This window comes from Schistocerca cancellata, unplaced genomic scaffold, assembly GCF_023864275.1.
Source record: "Schistocerca cancellata isolate TAMUIC-IGC-003103 unplaced genomic scaffold, iqSchCanc2.1 HiC_scaffold_405, whole genome shotgun sequence".
Lineage (NCBI taxonomy): Eukaryota > Metazoa > Arthropoda > Insecta > Orthoptera > Acrididae > Schistocerca > Schistocerca cancellata.
Window position 1 is genome coordinate 80,103 of NW_026046422.1, and position 19,147 is coordinate 99,249.

The window sequence follows — 19,147 nt, forward strand, 5'->3', positions numbered from 1 at the left end:
AAAAAAAAACAAACAGCCTGATCAAAGTGATTATCTGCCAATATCATGTCACTCTATACCCGAGGGAAACTAGAATGCAGGGAAAGGAGCTTTGTTGTGAGCAATGTGTTGGTATTTCATCATTTACTGGCCAAAGTCTTCTCAAGCCAAGTATGCACCAGCTCTGTCTATGGCTGGGTCAATCAAGAGCCCCTATCAATTTTACTTAAAAGACAAGCAGCATCAACAACTCACAGGAGGCACTGAACATTTATACCATTATCTGCACCACCTTCCACTGATTTACTGAAGAAGAAACTGCAAAGTCTGGCCAATTTTGTACACAAGTAATCTTGAAAACATTGGAGTCAACAGCAGATACATAGTTTCCAAGACTGTAGCTAGGAACAACCCTTCCATTTCAAGATTTATCTCTCACTGAGACACATCATACCCAAACTACAACTACCAGGAAATTGCTACTCAATTCATCTCTAGCTATCTATGTCATATTCAACAACTGTCTCTTTCTCACCTAAATCTTCTACAAAACTGAGTACACTGTTATGAACAAAGAACCAATGCCACATTATGGCAACAAGCCAGTGCCACTAATATCCACTCTATTGAAAACAATTGAAATGCTCATCCTGCCCAACTAACCACCATCTACAGCCCAAATCTCACTCACATCATACCTACAAATCACAAACTTGTGCGGTAAAAATAATTTTGGGTTTCAAAACACAATCTACTAATCACATACTAGTATTTATTACAAAGCCTCTCAATTCATCATTCACTTCCAAATATCGGCTTATATGCTGTTGTGCAACTGCAGTGCAAGTAAACACCCTCAAATCATCTAGAACTGAGATGCGGAAAGGGTTCACCAAGAGTTTCCAGGACAATAAATAGCGCTCTCTCTCTCTCTCTTTACACAATCGCCTAACACACTGCAAGCCATTTCAGGGCAAATGTACTTGTTTCATTATACTACGAAACGGCCAATTGCATTTTCAAATTAAAAAAGCATCTACCTGATCCAACGTGATCCGCTACTCCACGCCCTTCATTCTCACAACACAACCTACCTCTTGCTAATTACATTACGTTTTACTTGTGATTATGGCTCAGCAATAGCCGAGCACTACGAAAAATACCTTATAGACTCATTTAATGTTCCCCTCCACGGAAATCTTTAGTAAAAGGCGAAAGATTTATTCGTTTTGAAGGGAAACCAGAGTGCCGATCAAAGCCCTCACTTCAATACTTATGGCTGCTTCTCTATTGCTTCTCCGCGAGAACGCGGAAAATTCTTTCCGTCTTGTCTACTTCTCTACCGTCAACAGACTTCCAGTGCCATGCAAGCACACACCCCAAACTAACTGTCAGCGCTGAAATACGTGTCTGCCAAATGTCGTCGATATTACTCTTTAGATAACTATTTTCATCATTTCTGTCACCATTCAAGCTGCTTCATTACCTCACCTGCCGACAGATGGCAGCACGCCTAATTCCTCTCGGCGACCCACCGTCAGACACACAACTAACTGCCCGCACTGCTCTGCATCTAACACTAATCTCTCTCCTCCCCACCACACTCGTTCACTGAAAAAACAGGCAACTAGATAGTTCTTTGAACGCAAAACTAGGCCACATCAGACGCAACCTGTATGTAGATGTATGGTGCAAGGGAAATATCCCCCTGCTCCCACACAACTAATTAATACTAGTTGACAACAGAAATAAAATTTCTGTCGATAGTATTTGAACCAGTCTTATTCATTTGCGAATTCCATGCATTCCTTCTTGCAGATAACAGTGCCTTGCAAATCACTCAATTCATGTTTGCTAGCCAAACGCGCTCCTCCTAAATGTTCCGTACATCATGCATTAGTGCTGATTATCAAGACTGTGTTGTGTGTCAGCCGTTTATGGTCATCAATTGCACTCTTCTTGTGTTGCTCACTCATTCTTGTAACTCAAAAGTACGTCGTTGTCATCCAAGCCTAGCACTTGGAGCAGGCCAAATCAAATGGCTCGTCCCCGTGCCACTCGAGAAACTCCCACAAGGCTTTCATGACATGTCGCAATCAAAGTCCTTCCACAACCTGTAGCGACATTGCTGCAACGACGCGGGTCCCGATACCAAAAGTATGACTTATGCTTGCTTCTATTCTATATAATAAAACCACCACTCGGAAAGCGCTATTCCCTTCCCACATCCCTCAGAATGTGGTGAACGATCATCGATTACAACCAAGATGCGATGAATCTCGATCGCAAGCCTTACGCTCAGGGACAGTGCTACCACTCATCATCGTGGTTACGTCTACTCCAGCTTTGAACTAGAGAGAGTTGAAGACATACTACAGAAATGATCCTGTGAAGTATGATCTTGCTAGCAAGCTATCACCGCTCGCTACTTATGCCACGAGACCGTCAACACGCCCTACGAGAATACGACACACTCTTCACATTTCGCGATTTACTTATCGAAGAATTTCTTAAGCTCGGACATTCTGCAAAGAACCTACTTCTACTCTTACTTGGCCGCCATGATCTCACTCAGCTATTTTGTGCGCTACCAGTGCTTCTTGTCTTCCGAAATGAGAGACCATTGCCTCACGCGAGACTGTATGTAAACACCGCTTGCACCTCCGGCCGCTAGATGGGGGCCTGGGGCACATACAGTAGCATCCTATGGCGCAAGCAGACATGCCAAATAGCCACTGAAAGACAAACACACAAGACGGCGTTCATACGACCCTTGTGCTTTCTTTAAAGCCGCCTCTCTCTTCGAAAATTTTCGCACCGCACTAGTTTATTCACCTCACCCTAACAGTGCAAACTCTTGTCGATATATCGCCACTTTCATGCATACTTCCTCTTTCGTTTCACTTTGCGTCTAGCTTGATACCCGCCCAAGAGCTGCTGATATATAATACTCGCAATAAATGTGTTTCTCTCTGTATCTCTTTTCGCCTATCACGAGTATTGCTATTCCTCACATGGCAATTATGAAAACACCCACAGCTAAACAAACACTTACACTCAGCGCCACGTCCATACTATCAATCATACGCCAGTAATTTCACAGCTACTTGCTCCACTAATACATTTCTTATGTCTACTGTTAAACAGATGAAGAATCAAAGTATACAACAAGTCTCTGTGAACATCACTGTCAGGACATTTTACAGACCTACGCATACCATGCCAATCTTTATGCTTCAACTATGATGGCCATGTGCTATGAATAAAGAAATTTCTCATAAAATAACAATTTTACGACTACTCCGACAAGCTCCTTACTAAAATGCTAGATGTTTAGCAATCTCCCCCCCCCCCTCAAAAAATCATCTCAGAATAATCTCAAGCAGTGCTTACATCCCATGAGCACTTCTTTGCAAACAAAACCACAAACTACTTTTTATACTAGCTTCCTTGTCACAGTGAACAGGAAACTAATGCTAGTGCCTCAGTTTACTAAAAAGCTTTATTCGCTTGCAACAAATAAACTACCAACTTGAACCACTTGGATTTTCAGACACACACAGAAAACTTAATTCCACAGAAATTTAGGAGTAACAGTGGTTACCTCACATTTTCACACACACTCAAATAGCTACTTCTGTGCACTTCACACAATGTTCTCATCGTGTTCCACCAGAGAACACAGTTATCACTATGAATGGATTCTGGTAAAAGAGCATTAAAAAAAAAAAAACAAACAGCCTGATCAAAGTGATTATCTGCCAATATCATGTCACTCTATACCCGAGGGAAACTAGAATGCAGGGAAAGGAGCTTTGTTGTGAGCAATGTGTTGGTATTTCATCATTTACTGGCCAAAGTCTTCTCAAGCCAAGTATGCACCAGCTCTGTCTATGGCTGGGTCAATCAAGAGCCCCTATCAATTTTACTTAAAAGACAAGCAGCATCAACAACTCACAGGAGGCACTGAACATTTATACCATTATCTGCACCACCTTCCACTGATTTACTGAAGAAGAAACTGCAAAGTCTGGCCAATTTTGTACACAAGTAATCTTGAAAACATTGGAGTCAACAGCAGATACATAGTTTCCAAGACTGTAGCTAGGAACAACCCTTCCATTTCAAGATTATCTCTCACTGAGACACATCATACCCAAACTACAACTACCAGGAAATTGCTACTCAATTCATCTCTAGCTATCTATGTCATATTCAACAACTGTCTCTTTCTCACCTAAATCTTCTACAAAACTGAGTACACTGTTATGAACAAAGAACCAATGCCACATTATGGCAACAAGCCAGTGCCACTAATATCCACTCTATTGAAAACAATTGAAATGCTCATCCTGCCCAACTAACCACCATCTACAGCCCAAATCTCACTCACATCATACCTACAAATCACAAACTTGTGCGGTAAAAATAATTTTGGGTTTCAAAACACAATCTACTAATCACATACTAGTATTTATTACAAAGCCTCTCAATTCATCATTCACTTCCAAATATCGGCTTATATGCTGTTGTGCAACTGCAGTGCAAGTAAACACCCTCAAATCATCTAGAACTGAGATGCGGAAAGGGTTCACCAAGAGTTTCCAGGACAATAAATAGCGCTCTCTCTCTCTCTCTTTACACAATCGCCTAACACACTGCAAGCCATTTCAGGGCAAATGTACTTGTTTCATTATACTACGAAACGGCCAATTGCATTTTCAAATTAAAAAAAGCATCTACCTGATCCAACGTGATCCGCTACTCCACGCCCTTCATTCTCACAACACAACCTACCTCTTGCTAATTACATTACGTTTTACTTGTGATTATGGCTCAGCAATAGCCGAGCACTACGAAAAATACCTTATAGACTCATTTAATGTTCCCCTCCACGGAAATCTTTAGTAAAAGGCGAAAGATTTATTCGTTTTGAAGGGAAACCAGAGTGCCGATCAAAGCCCTCACTTCAATACTTATGGCTGCTTCTCTATTGCTTCTCCGCGAGAACGCGGAAAATTCTTTCCGTCTTGTCTACTTCTCTACCGTCAACAGACTTCCAGTGCCATGCAAGCACACACCCCAAACTAACTGTCAGCGCTGAAATACGTGTCTGCCAAATGTCGTCGATATTACTCTTTAGATAACTATTTTCATCATTTCTGTCACCATTCAAGCTGCTTCATTACCTCACCTGCCGACAGATGGCAGCACGCCTAATTCCTCTCGGCGACCCACCGTCAGACACACAACTAACTGCCCGCACTGCTCTGCATCTAACACTAATCTCTCTCCTCCCCACCACACTCGTTCACTGAAAAAACAGGCAACTAGATAGTTCTTTGAACGCAAAACTAGGCCACATCAGACGCAACCTGTATGTAGATGTATGGTGCAAGGGAAATATCCCCCTGCTCCCACACAACTAATTAATACTAGTTGACAACAGAAATAAAATTTCTGTCGATAGTATTTGAACCAGTCTTATTCATTTGCGAATTCCATGCATTCCTTCTTGCAGATAACAGTGCCTTGCAAATCACTCAATTCATGTTTGCTAGCCAAACGCGCTCCTCCTAAATGTTCCGTACATCATGCATTAGTGCTGATTATCAAGACTGTGTTGTGTGTCAGCCGTTTATGGTCATCAATTGCACTCTTCTTGTGTTGCTCACTTCATTCTTGTAACTCAAAAGTACGTCGTTGTCATCCAAGCCTAGCACTTGGAGCAGGCCAAATCAAATGGCTCGTCCCCGTGCCACTCGAGAAACTCCCACAAGGCTTTCATGACATGTCGCAATCAAAGTCCTTCCACAACCTGTAGCGACATTGCTGCAACGACGCGGGTCCCGATACCAAAAGTATGACTTATGCTTGCTTCTATTCTATATAATAAAACCACCACTCGGAAAGCGCTATTCCCTTCCCACATCCCTCAGAATGTGGTGAACGATCATCGATTACAACCAAGATGCGATGAATCTCGATCGCAAGCCTCACGCTCAGGGACAGTGCTACCACTCATCATCGTGGTTACGTCTACTCCAGCTTTGAACTAGAGAGAGTTGAAGACATACTACAGAAATGATCCTGTGAAGTATGATCTTGCTAGCAAGCTATCACCGCTCGCTACTTATGCCACGAGACCGTCAACACGCCCTACGAGAATACGACACACTCTTCACATTTCGCGATTTACTTATCGAAGAATTTCTTAAGCTCGGACATTCTGCAAAGAACCTACTTCTACTCTTACTTGGCCGCCATGATCTCACTCAGCTATTTTGTGCGCTACCAGTGCTTCTTGTCTTCCGAAATGAGAGACCATTGCCTCACGCGAGACTGTATGTAAACACCGCTTGCACCTCCGGCCGCTAGATGGGGGCCTGGGGCACATACAGTAGCATCCTATGGCGCAAGCAGACATGCCAAATAGCCACTGAAAGACAAACACACAAGACGGCGTTCATACGACTCTTGTGCTTTCTTTAAAGCCGCCTCTCTCTTCGAAAATTTTCGCACCGCACTAGTTTATTCACCTCACCCTAACAGTGCAAACTCTTGTCGATATATCGCCACTTTCATGCATACTTCCTCTTTCGTTTCACTTTGCGTCTAGCTTGATACCCGCCCAAGAGCTGCTGATATATAATACTCGCAATAAATGTGTTTCTCTCTGTATCTCTTTTCGCCTATCACGAGTATTGCTTTTCCTCACATGGCAATTATGAAAACACCCACAGCTAAACAAACACTTACACTCAGCGCCACGTCCATACTATCAATCATACGCCAGTAATTTCACAGCTACTTGCTCCACTAATACATTTCTTATGTCTACTGTTAAACAGATGAAGAATCAAAGTATACAACAAGTCTCTGTGAACATCACTGTCAGGACATTTTACAGACCTACGCATACCATGCCAATCTTTATGCTTCAACTATGATGGCCATGTGCTATGAATAAAGAAATTTCTCATAAAATAACAATTTCACGACTACTCCGACAAGCTCCTTACTAAAATGCTAGATGTTTAGCAATCTCCCCCCCCCCTCAAAAAATCATCTCAGAATAATCTCAAGCAGTGCTTACATCCCATGAGCACTTCTTTGCAAACAAAACCACAAACTACTTTTTATACTAGCTTCCTTGTCACAGTGAACAGGAAACTAATGCTAGTGCCTCAGTTTACTAAAAAGCTTTTTTCGCTTGCAACAAATAAACTACCAACTTGAACCACTTGGATTTTCAGACACACACAGAAAACTTAATTCCACAGAAATTTAGGAGTAACAGTGGTTACCTCACATTTTCACACACACTCAAATAGCTACTTCTGTGCACTTCACACAATGTTCTCATCGTGTTCCACCAGAGAACACAGTTATCACTATGAATGGATTCTGGTAAAAGAGCATTAAAAAAAAAAACAAACAGCCTGATCAAAGTGATTATCTGCCAATATCATGTCACTCTATACCCGAGGGAAACTAGAATGCAGGGAAAGGAGCTTTGTTGTGAGCAATGTGTTGGTATTTCATCATTTACTGGCCAAAGTCTTCTCAAGCCAAGTATGCACCAGCTCTGTCTATGGCTGGGTCAATCAAGAGCCCCTATCAATTTTACTTAAAAGACAAGCAGCATCAACAACTCACAGGAGGCACTGAACATTTATACCATTATCTGCACCACCTTCCACTGATTTACTGAAGAAGAAACTGCAAAGTCTGGCCAATTTTGTACACAAGTAATCTTGAAAACATTGGAGTCAACAGCAGATACATAGTTTCCAAGACTGTAGCTAGGAACAACCCTTCCATTTCAAGATTTATCTCTCACTGAGACACATCATACCCAAACTACAACTACCAGGAAATTGCTACTCAATTCATCTCTAGCTATCTATGTCATATTCAACAACTGTCTCTTTCTCACCTAAATCTTCTACAAAACTGAGTACACTGTTATGAACAAAGAACCAATGCCACATTATGGCAACAAGCCAGTGCCACTAATATCCACTCTATTGAAAACAATTGAAATGCTCATCCTGCCCAACTAACCACCATCTACAGCCCAAATCTCACTCACATCATACCTACAAATCACAAACTTGTGCGGTAAAAATAATTTTGGGTTTCAAAACACAATCTACTAATCACATACTAGTATTTATTACAAAGCCTCTCAATTCATCATTCACTTCCAAATATCGGCTTATATGCTGTTGTGCAACTGCAGTGCAAGTAAACACCCTCAAATCATCTAGAACTGAAATGCGGAAAGGGTTCACCAAGAGTTTCCAGGACAATAAATAGCGCTCTCTCTCTCTCTCTCTTTACACAATCGCCTAACACACTGCAAGCCATTTCAGGGCAAATGTACTTGTTTCATTATACTACGAAACGGCCAATTGCATTTTCAAATTAAAAAAGCATCTACCTGATCCAACGTGATCCGCTACTCCACGCCCTTCATTCTCACAACACAACCTACCTCTTGCTAATTACATTACGTTTTACTTGTGATTATGGCTCAGCAATAGCCGAGCACTACGAAAAATACCTTATAGACTCATTTAATGTTCCCCTCCACGGAAATCTTTAGTAAAAGGCGAAAGATTTATTCGTTTTGAAGGGAAACCAGAGTGCCGATCAAAGCCCTCACTTCAATACTTATGGCTGCTTCTCTATTGCTTCTCCGCGAGAACGCGGAAAATTCTTTCCGTCTTGTCTACTTCTCTACCGTCAACAGACTTCCAGTGCCATGCAAGCACACACCCCAAACTAACTGTCAGCGCTGAAATACGTGTCTGCCAAATGTCGTCGATATTACTCTTTAGATAACTATTTTCATCATTTCTGTCACCATTCAAGCTGCTTCATTACCTCACCTGCCGACAGATGGCAGCACGCCTAATTCCTCTCGGCGACCCACCGTCAGACACACAACTAACTGCCCGCACTGCTCTGCATCTAACACTAATCTCTCTCCTCCCCACCACACTCGTTCACTGAAAAAACAGGCAACTAGATAGTTCTTTGAACGCAAAACTAGGCCACATCAGACGCAACCTGTATGTAGATGTATGGTGCAAGGGAAATATCCCCCTGCTCCCACACAACTAATTAATACTAGTTGACAACAGAAATAAAATTTCTGTCGATAGTATTTGAACCAGTCTTATTCATTTGCGAATTCCATGCATTCCTTCTTGCAGATAACAGTGCCTTGCAAATCACTCAATTCATGTTTGCTAGCCAAACGCGCTCCTCCTAAATGTTCCGTACATCATGCATTAGTGCTGATTATCAAGACTGTGTTGTGTGTCAGCCGTTTATGGTCATCAATTGCACTCTTCTTGTGTTGCTCACTCATTCTTGTAACTCAAAAGTACGTCGTTGTCATCCAAGCCTAGCACTTGGAGCAGGCCAAATCAAATGGCTCGTCCCCGTGCCACTCGAGAAACTCCCACAAGGCTTTCATGACATGTCGCAATCAAAGTCCTTCCACAACCTGTAGCGACATTGCTGCAACGACGCGGGTCCCGATACCAAAAGTATGACTTATGCTTGCTTCTATTCTATATAATAAAACCACCACTCGGAAAGCGCTATTCCCTTCCCACATCCCTCAGAATGTGGTGAACGATCATCGATTACAACCAAGATGCGATGAATCTCGATCGCAAGCCTCACGCTCAGGGACAGTGCTACCACTCATCATCGTGGTTACGTCTACTCCAGCTTTGAACTAGAGAGAGTTGAAGACATACTACAGAAATGATCCTGTGAAGTATGATCTTGCTAGCAAGCTATCACCGCTCGCTACTTATGCCACGAGACCGTCAACACGCCCTACGAGAATACGACACACTCTTCACATTTCGCGATTTACTTATCGAAGAATTTCTTAAGCTCGGACATTCTGCAAAGAACCTACTTCTACTCTTACTTGGCCGCCATGATCTCACTCAGCTATTTTGTGCGCTACCAGTGCTTCTTGTCTTCCGAAATGAGAGACCATTGCCTCACGCGAGACTGTATGTAAACACCGCTTGCACCTCCGGCCGCTAGATGGGGGCCTGGGGCACATACAGTAGCATCCTATGGCGCAAGCAGACATGCCAAATAGCCACTGAAAGACAAACACACAAGACGGCGTTCATACGACTCTTGTGCTTTCTTTAAAGCCGCCTCTCTCTTCGAAAATTTTCGCACCGCACTAGTTTATTCACCTCACCCTAACAGTGCAAACTCTTGTCGATATATCGCCACTTTCATGCATACTTCCTCTTTCGTTTCACTTTGCGTCTAGCTTGATACCCGCCCAAGAGCTGCTGATATATAATACTCGCAATAAATGTGTTTCTCTCTGTATCTCTTTTCGCCTATCACGAGTATTGCTTTTCCTCACATGGCAATTATGAAAACACCCACAGCTAAACAAACACTTACACTCAGCGCCACGTCCATACTATCAATCATACGCCAGTAATTTCACAGCTACTTGCTCCACTAATACATTTCTTATGTCTACTGTTAAACAGATGAAGAATCAAAGTATACAACAAGTCTCTGTGAACATCACTGTCAGGACATTTTACAGACCTACGCATACCATGCCAATCTTTATGCTTCAACTATGATGGCCATGTGCTATGAATAAAGAAATTTCTCATAAAATAACAATTTCACGACTACTCCGACAAGCTCCTTACTAAAATGCTAGATGTTTAGCAATCTCCCCCCCCCCTCAAAAAATCATCTCAGAATAATCTCAAGCAGTGCTTACATCCCATGAGCACTTCTTTGCAAACAAAACCACAAACTACTTTTTATACTAGCTTCCTTGTCACAGTGAACAGGAAACTAATGCTAGTGCCTCAGTTTACTAAAAAGCTTTTTTCGCTTGCAACAAATAAACTACCAACTTGAACCACTTGGATTTTCAGACACACACAGAAAACTTAATTCCACAGAAATTTAGGAGTAACAGTGGTTACCTCACATTTTCACACACACTCAAATAGCTACTTCTGTGCACTTCACACAATGTTCTCATCGTGTTCCACCAGAGAACACAGTTATCACTATGAATGGATTCTGGTAAAAGAGCATTAAAAAAAAAAACAAACAGCCTGATCAAAGTGATTATCTGCCAATATCATGTCACTCTATACCCGAGGGAAACTAGAATGCAGGGAAAGGAGCTTTGTTGTGAGCAATGTGTTGGTATTTCATCATTTACTGGCCAAAGTCTTCTCAAGCCAAGTATGCACCAGCTCTGTCTATGGCTGGGTCAATCAAGAGCCCCTATCAATTTTACTTAAAAGACAAGCAGCATCAACAACTCACAGGAGGCACTGAACATTTATACCATTATCTGCACCACCTTCCACTGATTTACTGAAGAAGAAACTGCAAAGTCTGGCCAATTTTGTACACAAGTAATCTTGAAAACATTGGAGTCAACAGCAGATACATAGTTTCCAAGACTGTAGCTAGGAACAACCCTTCCATTTCAAGATTTATCTCTCACTGAGACACATCATACCCAAACTACAACTACCAGGAAATTGCTACTCAATTCATCTCTAGCTATCTATGTCATATTCAACAACTGTCTCTTTCTCACCTAAATCTTCTACAAAACTGAGTACACTGTTATGAACAAAGAACCAATGCCACATTATGGCAACAAGCCAGTGCCACTAATATCCACTCTATTGAAAACAATTGAAATGCTCATCCTGCCCAACTAACCACCATCTACAGCCCAAATCTCACTCACATCATACCTACAAATCACAAACTTGTGCGGTAAAAATAATTTTGGGTTTCAAAACACAATCTACTAATCACATACTAGTATTTATTACAAAGCCTCTCAATTCATCATTCACTTCCAAATATCGGCTTATATGCTGTTGTGCAACTGCAGTGCAAGTAAACACCCTCAAATCATCTAGAACTGAAATGCGGAAAGGGTTCACCAAGAGTTTCCAGGACAATAAATAGCGCTCTCTCTCTCTCTCTCTTTACACAATCGCCTAACACACTGCAAGCCATTTCAGGGCAAATGTACTTGTTTCATTATACTACGAAACGGCCAATTGCATTTTCAAATTAAAAAAGCATCTACCTGATCCAACGTGATCCGCTACTCCACGCCCTTCATTCTCACAACACAACCTACCTCTTGCTAATTACATTACGTTTTACTTGTGATTATGGCTCAGCAATAGCCGAGCACTACGAAAAATACCTTATAGACTCATTTAATGTTCCCCTCCACGGAAATCTTTAGTAAAAGGCGAAAGATTTATTCGTTTTGAAGGGAAACCAGAGTGCCGATCAAAGCCCTCACTTCAATACTTATGGCTGCTTCTCTATTGCTTCTCCGCGAGAACGCGGAAAATTCTTTCCGTCTTGTCTACTTCTCTACCGTCAACAGACTTCCAGTGCCATGCAAGCACACACCCCAAACTAACTGTCAGCGCTGAAATACGTGTCTGCCAAATGTCGTCGATATTACTCTTTAGATAACTATTTTCATCATTTCTGTCACCATTCAAGCTGCTTCATTACCTCACCTGCCGACAGATGGCAGCACGCCTAATTCCTCTCGGCGACCCACCGTCAGACACACAACTAACTGCCCGCACTGCTCTGCATCTAACACTAATCTCTCTCCTCCCCACCACACTCGTTCACTGAAAAAACAGGCAACTAGATAGTTCTTTGAACGCAAAACTAGGCCACATCAGACGCAACCTGTATGTAGATGTATGGTGCAAGGGAAATATCCCCCTGCTCCCACACAACTAATTAATACTAGTTGACAACAGAAATAAAATTTCTGTCGATAGTATTTGAACCAGTCTTATTCATTTGCGAATTCCATGCATTCCTTCTTGCAGATAACAGTGCCTTGCAAATCACTCAATTCATGTTTGCTAGCCAAACGCGCTCCTCCTAAATGTTCCGTACATCATGCATTAGTGCTGATTATCAAGACTGTGTTGTGTGTCAGCCGTTTATGGTCATCAATTGCACTCTTCTTGTGTTGCTCACTCATTCTTGTAACTCAAAAGTACGTCGTTGTCATCCAAGCCTAGCACTTGGAGCAGGCCAAATCAAATGGCTCGTCCCCGTGCCACTCGAGAAACTCCCACAAGGCTTTCATGACATGTCGCAATCAAAGTCCTTCCACAACCTGTAGCGACATTGCTGCAACGACGCGGGTCCCGATACCAAAAGTATGACTTATGCTTGCTTCTATTCTATATAATAAAACCACCACTCGGAAAGCGCTATTCCCTTCCCACATCCCTCAGAATGTGGTGAACGATCATCGATTACAACCAAGATGCGATGAATCTCGATCGCAAGCCTCACGCTCAGGGACAGTGCTACCACTCATCATCGTGGTTACGTCTACTCCAGCTTTGAACTAGAGAGAGTTGAAGACATACTACAGAAATGATCCTGTGAAGTATGATCTTGCTAGCAAGCTATCACCGCTCGCTACTTATGCCACGAGACCGTCAACACGCCCTACGAGAATACGACACACTCTTCACATTTCGCGATTTACTTATCGAAGAATTTCTTAAGCTCGGACATTCTGCAAAGAACCTACTTCTACTCTTACTTGGCCGCCATGATCTCACTCAGCTATTTTGTGCGCTACCAGTGCTTCTTGTCTTCCGAAATGAGAGACCATTGCCTCACGCGAGACTGTATGTAAACACCGCTTGCACCTCCGGCCGCTAGATGGGGGCCTGGGGCACATACAGTAGCATCCTATGGCGCAAGCAGACATGCCAAATAGCCACTGAAAGACAAACACACAAGACGGCGTTCATACGACTCTTGTGCTTTCTTTAAAGCCGCCTCTCTCTTCGAAAATTTTCGCACCGCACTAGTTTATTCACCTCACCCTAACAGTGCAAACTCTTGTCGATATATCGCCACTTTCATGCATACTTCCTCTTTCGTTTCACTTTGCGTCTAGCTTGATACCCGCCCAAGAGCTGCTGATATATAATACTCGCAATAAATGTGTTTCTCTCTGTATCTCTTTTCGCCTATCACGAGTATTGCTTTTCCTCACATGGCAATTATGAAAACACCCACAGCTAAACAAACACTTACACTCAGCGCCACGTCCATACTATCAATCATACGCCAGTAATTTCACAGCTACTTGCTCCACTAATACATTTCTTATGTCTACTGTTAAACAGATGAAGAATCAAAGTATACAACAAGTCTCTGTGAACATCACTGTCAGGACATTTTACAGACCTACGCATACCATGCCAATCTTTATGCTTCAACTATGATGGCCATGTGCTATGAATAAAGAAATTTCTCATAAAATAACAATTTTACGACTACTCCGACAAGCTCCTTACTAAAATGCTAGATGTTTAGCAATCTCCCCCCCCCCCTCAAAAAATCATCTCAGAATAATCTCAAGCAGTGCTTACATCCCATGAGCACTTCTTTGCAAACAAAACCACAAACTACTTTTTATACTAGCTTCCTTGTCACAGTGAACAGGAAACTAATGCTAGTGCCTCAGTTTACTAAAAAGCTTTTTTCGCTTGCAACAAATAAACTACCAACTTGAACCACTTGGATTTTCAGACACACACAGAAAACTTAATTCCACAGAAATTTAGGAGTAACAGTGGTTACCTCACATTTTCACACACACTCAAATAGCTACTTCTGTGCACTTCACACAATGTTCTCATCGTGTTCCACCAGAGAACACAGTTATCACTATGAATGGATTCTGGTAAAAGAGCATTAAAAAAAAAAAAACAAACAGCCTGATCAAAGTGATTATCTGCCAATATCATGTCACTCTATACCCGAGGGAAACTAGAATGCAGGGAAAGGAGCTTTGTTGTGAGCAATGTGTTGGTATTTCATCATTTACTGGCCAAAGTCTTCTCAAGCCAAGTATGCACCAGCTCTGTCTATGGCTGGGTCAATCAAGAGCCCCTATCAATTTTACTTAAAAGACAAGCAGCATCAACAACTCACAGGAGGCACTGAACATTTATACCATTATCTGCACCACCTTCCACTGATTTACTGAAGAAGAAACTGCAAAGTCTGGCCAATTTTGTACACAAGTAATCTTGAAAACATTGGAGTCAACAGCAGATACATAGTTTCCAAGACTGTAGCTAGGAACAACCCTTCCATTTCAAGATTTATCTCTCACTGAGACACATCATACCCAAACTACAACTACCAGGAAATTGCTACTCAATTCATCTCTAGCTATCTATGTCATATTCAACAACTGTCTCTTTCTCACCTAAATCTTCTACAAAACTGAGTACACTGTTATGAACAAAGAACCAATGCCACATTATGGCAACAAGCCAGTGCCACTAATATCCACTCTATTGAAAACAATTGAAATGCTCATCCTGCCCAACTAACCACCATCTACAGCCCAAATCTCACTCACATCATACCTACAAATCACAAACTTGTGCGGTAAAAATAATTTTGGGTTTCAAAACACAATCTACTAATCACATACTAGTATTTATTACAAAGCCTCTCAATTCATCATTCACTTCCAAATATCGGCTTATATGCTGTTGTGCAACTGCAGTGCAAGTAAACACCCTCAAATCATCTAGAACTGAGATGCGGAAAGGGTTCACCAAGAGTTTCCAGGACAATAAATAGCGCTCTCTCTCTCTCTCTCTTTACACAATCGCCTAACACACTGCAAGCCATTTCAGGGCAAATGTACTTGTTTCATTATACTACGAAACGGCCAATTGCATTTTCAAATTAAAAAAGCATCTACCTGATCCAACGTGATCCGCTACTCCACGCCCTTCATTCTCACAACACAACCTACCTCTTGCTAATTACATTACGTTTTACTTGTGATTATGGCTCAGCAATAGCCGAGCACTACGAAAAATACCTTATAGACTCATTTAATGTTCCCCTCCACGGAAATCTTTAGTAAAAGGCGAAAGATTTATTCGTTTTGAAGGGAAACCAGAGTGCCGATCAAAGCCCTCACTTCAATACTTATGGCTGCTTCTCTATTGCTTCTCCGCGAGAACGCGGAAAATTCTTTCCGTCTTGTCTACTTCTCTACCGTCAACAGACTTCCAGTGCCATGCAAGCACACACCCCAAACTAACTGTCAGCGCTGAAATACGTGTCTGCCAAATGTCGTCGATATTACTCTTTAGATAACTATTTTCATCATTTCTGTCACCATTCAAGCTGCTTCATTACCTCACCTGCCGACAGATGGCAGCACGCCTAATTCCTCTCGGCGACCCACCGTCAGACACACAACTAACTGCCCGCACTGCTCTGCATCTAACACTAATCTCTCTCCTCCCCACCACACTCGTTCACTGAAAAAACAGGCAACTAGATAGTTCTTTGAACGCAAAACTAGGCCACATCAGACGCAACCTGTATGTAGATGTATGGTGCAAGGGAAATATCCCCCTGCTCCCACACAACTAATTAATACTAGTTGACAACAGAAATAAAATTTCTGTCGATAGTATTTGAACCAGTCTTATTCATTTGCGAATTCCATGCATTCCTTCTTGCAGATAACAGTGCCTTGCAAATCACTCAATTCATGTTTGCTAGCCAAACGCGCTCCTCCTAAATGTTCCGTACATCATGCATTAGTGCTGATTATCAAGACTGTGTTGTGTGTCAGCCGTTTATGGTCATCAATTGCACTCTTCTTGTGTTGCTCACTCATTCTTGTAACTCAAAAGTACGTCGTTGTCATCCAAGCCTAGCACTTGGAGCAGGCCAAATCAAATGGCTCGTCCCCGTGCCACTCGAGAAACTCCCACAAGGCTTTCATGACATGTCGCAATCAAAGTCCTTCCACAACCTGTAGCGACATTGCTGCAACGACGCGGGTCCCGATACCAAAAGTATGACTTATGCTTGCTTCTATTCTATATAATAAAACCACCACTCGGAAAGCGCTATTCCCTTCCCACATCCCTCAGAATGTGGTGAACGATCATCGATTACAACCAAGATGCGATGAATCTCGATCGCAAGCCTCACGCTCAGGGACAGTGCTACCACTCATCATCGTGGTTACGTCTACTCCAGCTTTGAACTAGAGAGAGTTGAAGACATACTACAGAAATGATCCTGTGAAGTATGATCTTGCTAGCAAGCTATCACCGCTCGCTACTTATGCCACGAGACCGTCAACACGCCCTACGAGAATACGACACACTCTTCACATTTCGCGATTTACTTATCGAAGAATTTCTTAAGCTCGGACATTCTGCAAAGAACCTACTTCTACTCTTACTTGGCCGCCATGATCTCACTCAGCTATTTTGTGCGCTACCAGTGCTTCTTGTCTTCCGAAATGAGAGACCATTGCCTCACGCGAGACTGTATGTAAACACCGCTTGCACCTCCGGCCGCTAGATGGGGGCCTGGGGCACATACAGTAGCATCCTATGGCGCAAGCAGACATGCCAAATAGCCACTGAAAGACAAACACACAAGACGGCGTTCATACGACTCTTGTGCTTTCTTTAAAGCCGCCTCTCTCTTCGAAAATTTTCGCACCGCACTAGTTTATTCACCTCACCCTAACAGTGCAAACTCTTGTCGATATATCGCCACTTTCATGCATACTTCCTCTTTCGTTTCACTTTGCGTCTAGCTTGATACCCGCCCAAGAGCTGCTGATATATAATACTCGCAATAAATGTGTTTCTCTCTGTATCTCTTTTCGCCTATCACGAGTATTGCTTTTCCTCACATGGCAATTATGAAAACACCCACAGCTAAACAAACACTTACACTCAGCGCCACGTCCATACTATCAATCATACGCCAGTAATTTCACAGCTACTTGCTCCACTAATACATTTCTTATGTCTACTGTTAAACAGATGAAGAATCAAAGTATACAACAAGTCTCTGTGAACATCACTGTCAGGACATTTTACAGACCTACGCATACCATGCCAATCTTTATGCTTCAACTATGATGGCCATGTGCTATGAATAAAGAAATTTCTCATAAAATAACAATTTTACGACTACTCCGACAAGCTCCTTACTAAAATGCTAGATGTTTAGCAATCTCCCCCCCCCCCTCAAAAAATCATCTCAGAATAATCTCAAGCAGTGCTTACATCCCATGAGCACTTCTTTGCAAACAAAACCACAAACTACTTTTTATACTAGCTTCCTTGTCACAGTGAACAGGAAACTAATGCTAGTGCCTCAGTTTACTAAAAAGCTTTTTTCGCTTGCAACAAATAAACTACCAACTTGAACCACTTGGATTTTCAGACACACACAGAAAACTTAATTCCACAGAAATTTAGGAGTAACAGTGGTTACCTCACATTTTCACACACACTCAAATAGCTACTTCTGTGCACTTCACACAATGTTCTCATCGTGTTCCACCAGAGAACACAGTTATCACTATGAATGGATTCTGGTAAAAGAGCATTAAAAAAAAAACAAACAGCCTGATCAAAGTGATTATCTGCCAATATCATGTCACTCTATACCCGAGGGAAACTAGAATGCAGGGAAAGGAGCTTTGTTGTGAGCAATGTGTTGGTATTTCATCATTTACTGGCCAAAGTCTTCTCAAGCCAAGTATGCACCAGCTCTGTCTATGGCTGGGTCAATCAAGAGCCCCTATCAATTTTACTTAAAAGACAAGCAGCATCAACAACTCACAGGAGGCACTGAACATTTATACCATTATCTGCACCACCTTCCACTGATTTACTGAAGAAGAAACTGCAAAGTCTGGCCAATTTTGTACACAAGTAATCTTGAAAACATTGGAGTCAACAGCAGATACATAGTTTCCAAGACTGTAGCTAGGAACAACCCTTCCATTTCAAGATTTATCTCTCACTGAGACACATCATACCCAAACTACAACTACCAGGAAATTGCTACTCAATTCATCTCTAGCTATCTATGTCATATTCAACAACTGTCTCTTTCTCACCTAAATCTTCTACAAAACTGAGTACACTGTTATGAACAAAGAACCAATGCCACATTATGGCAACAAGCCAGTGCCACTAATATCCACTCTATTGAAAACAATTGAAATGCTCATCCTGCC

At 42.1% G+C, this 19,147-nt stretch overlaps 10 non-coding genes across 10 annotated transcripts; all 10 read right to left on the bottom strand.

Moving 5' to 3' along the window:
* Positions 1-1,109: 1,109 nt before the first annotated feature.
* On the bottom strand, positions 1,110-1,228 carry LOC126120036 (U5 spliceosomal RNA). Its single transcript, XR_007525969.1, has one exon. It is a non-coding gene; the product is annotated as a U5 spliceosomal RNA (small nuclear RNA).
* Positions 1,229-2,175: 947 nt separating this feature from the next.
* LOC126120008 (small nucleolar RNA U3) lies at positions 2,176-2,382 on the bottom strand. The gene has a single exon (XR_007525944.1). It is a non-coding gene; the product is annotated as a small nucleolar RNA U3 (small nucleolar RNA).
* Positions 2,383-4,812: 2,430 nt separating this feature from the next.
* LOC126120037 (U5 spliceosomal RNA) lies at positions 4,813-4,931 on the bottom strand. The gene has a single exon (XR_007525970.1). It is a non-coding gene; the product is annotated as a U5 spliceosomal RNA (small nuclear RNA).
* A 948-nt stretch (positions 4,932-5,879) lies between these two features.
* On the bottom strand, positions 5,880-6,086 carry LOC126120091 (small nucleolar RNA U3). Its single transcript, XR_007526019.1, has one exon. It is a non-coding gene; the product is annotated as a small nucleolar RNA U3 (small nucleolar RNA).
* A 2,429-nt stretch (positions 6,087-8,515) lies between these two features.
* Positions 8,516-8,634, bottom strand: LOC126120038 (U5 spliceosomal RNA). Its single transcript, XR_007525971.1, has one exon. It is a non-coding gene; the product is annotated as a U5 spliceosomal RNA (small nuclear RNA).
* Positions 8,635-9,581: 947 nt separating this feature from the next.
* On the bottom strand, positions 9,582-9,788 carry LOC126120092 (small nucleolar RNA U3). Its single transcript, XR_007526020.1, has one exon. It is a non-coding gene; the product is annotated as a small nucleolar RNA U3 (small nucleolar RNA).
* Positions 9,789-12,217: 2,429 nt separating this feature from the next.
* Positions 12,218-12,336, bottom strand: LOC126120039 (U5 spliceosomal RNA). The gene has a single exon (XR_007525972.1). It is a non-coding gene; the product is annotated as a U5 spliceosomal RNA (small nuclear RNA).
* Positions 12,337-13,283: 947 nt separating this feature from the next.
* LOC126120093 (small nucleolar RNA U3) lies at positions 13,284-13,490 on the bottom strand. Its single transcript, XR_007526021.1, has one exon. It is a non-coding gene; the product is annotated as a small nucleolar RNA U3 (small nucleolar RNA).
* Positions 13,491-15,922: 2,432 nt separating this feature from the next.
* LOC126120040 (U5 spliceosomal RNA) lies at positions 15,923-16,041 on the bottom strand. The gene has a single exon (XR_007525973.1). It is a non-coding gene; the product is annotated as a U5 spliceosomal RNA (small nuclear RNA).
* A 947-nt stretch (positions 16,042-16,988) lies between these two features.
* On the bottom strand, positions 16,989-17,195 carry LOC126120094 (small nucleolar RNA U3). The gene has a single exon (XR_007526022.1). It is a non-coding gene; the product is annotated as a small nucleolar RNA U3 (small nucleolar RNA).
* Positions 17,196-19,147: the final 1,952 nt, after the last annotated feature.